Source organism: Pteropus vampyrus, unplaced genomic scaffold (genome assembly GCF_000151845.1).
Source record: "Pteropus vampyrus isolate Shadow unplaced genomic scaffold, Pvam_2.0 Scaffold270, whole genome shotgun sequence".
Taxonomy (NCBI): Eukaryota; Metazoa; Chordata; class Mammalia; order Chiroptera; family Pteropodidae; genus Pteropus; species Pteropus vampyrus.
This window is the reverse complement of record NW_011889051.1, coordinates 411323-413296: the sequence shown is the minus strand read 5'-3', so window position 1 is coordinate 413296 and position 1974 is coordinate 411323. Positions and strand designations below refer to the sequence as shown.

At 48.9% G+C, this 1974-nt stretch overlaps 1 protein-coding gene across 1 annotated transcript in view; it reads right to left on the bottom strand.

The window, feature by feature from the left end:
• The window catches only part of DSCAM (DS cell adhesion molecule), a gene marked incomplete at its 5' end in the record, with an annotated part of 274168 nt that overhangs the window by 107202 nt on the left and 164992 nt on the right, over window positions 1-1974 (bottom strand). The window lies entirely within an intron of this gene.

Genomic DNA, 1974 nt, shown 5'->3' with positions numbered 1-1974 from the left:
TGAGTGTGTTAGGGAGTTTGATTTTATCTTATTCAAGGTGAGGAGTAGAAACCAGAACAAGTATATGCAATGATATCCTATAGCATTGTGTCAATAAAACAGATACTTTGGCAAATCTCTGTTGCTCTACACTTTACATCTATGGGACTTTTAAAAGCTTTTTTTGGGAGGAGAGCGTGAGGTTGTGGAAGAATCGACCACTCTAATCTGTCCATTAGGGGGGCTGGCTGTGCATTATGGGGCTGCGGTTCTATGTTCACGAGGTCCTTCCTGGCTCACTGGTCTTGCATTTCCAACAGGGTAGACGCTGCATCCTCAGCGTCTGGCATGAGCCCAGCACGGAGTATGTGCTTGGCTAACACGCCTGCTCTAGGATTGAGCAGGTGACTCTTTACAGAATGCCTTCCAGTGCCTGGTGCTGTGCAAGGTGCCACACTGGACATTGAGAGGGTATGGGTCTTGCCCTCAGCCCCAAGAAGCAAATCTGGTTACAGACATAAATAGTTAAGGCTGAGACACTGCTATTTACTTAGCAAATTATGCCAGTATTGCTCGTGTGCCTTCCTTCCTCTACTCTGGAACCCCTGCTACCTTGTTACCTGGGTGGAACAGTGACCTGCTGGGCAGAGCAGACCCAGGGGGTCCTGAGCGGGAGTGGGATACACCTGGGAGCCCTGGCTGTGTTTGCTCAAACTCAGAGGTGAGCTTCCACCAGGAGGCCATGCCCAGTCAGAGGGGCTGAGAGGAGCCCCAGGCAAGAGAGGAGGCAGAACCCAGGGACGGGGGGACAGAAAGAGTCTGGGGAATGGAGAGCAGGGGACGGTGAGGGTGTGTGTGTGTGTGTGACGTGTTCTCAAGCATCAGTGGACATAGCGTCAGCGGGCACAGTTCCCTTGGCACATAAGCAGTGGGCACACCTTGGGAGGCCTCTCCTGCTGGGGGCTGCATTGCAGATGTGCACCTGTCATGCTCACACAAGGGGCGTCAGCCTGGCTCTGCAACGGACCATCTGACAGCAAAGACACTGACATGTGTTCCACCCAAGACACTTTGGCCCCAATCTTGCCGCCATCTGAGCAGGCACTCTCTCAATCAAAGTCCTGCCTAAACAGGAGAAATTCTGTACTACAACTAGAGGGGGAAAAAAATAAACGCAAAGAAACAAGAAGAGGAATGTGGCAAAAGAAGCAGAGGGAGGGGAAGAAGAAACAGGAAAGGAAGGAGACGAACAGGAGGGTCCAGGCATCTGGCATTCCTTCCGAGTCCCCCTGAAATCCAACTACAGGAACTGAAGAAGTTTTTCTGCTGAGTCTATTGGGGACTAGGAAGAAGTCAGCCTCGCAAGATACACATCACACAGAACTTTCTAGATACAGATCAAGGTTTTGGTGCTGCCTGCAGAGGCTTGACAGAGATACTCATAATTAGGAAAACGCATCCATGCTTAGATTTCCCAAGGGCCGCCCCCTCCTAGACCTCAAACTGCTTTTCGAAGGAATGTAATGCTTTAAACTGCTGTGCGCACCTGTTAACATGTGAGATGAGAGATAAGAACAGAACGACACGGAGAAAAGAGGAAAGTGCTCAGTGATAAAGAGATGCCTGCCACATCCAGAATCCCGCATTAGGATGGGAGCCTGCAAATCTCATCGCATATCTTTTGGGACAAACTCAAAGCCCTGGTTTAATCCTCTTACCTCCGTCCATGAGGTTGGCCCAGTAAATGACTCTGAACCCCTGAAGAATTCCATTCAGTGCTTCCTTGGAAAGCGTGGACCAGGATATTGATATGCTTTCTGGTGATGTTGCTATGGCTTGGACATTTTCAGGGGGGTAACTGGGCACTGAAATTAAATAATTAGGATCTGTAACAACGGTGGGTGCTTTCATGATCAGAACAATGATGAATAAGCAACATTAGTTTACTATTTCAATGTGCAAGCAAAAGAAAAAAATTACACTTAATTCTCAAAG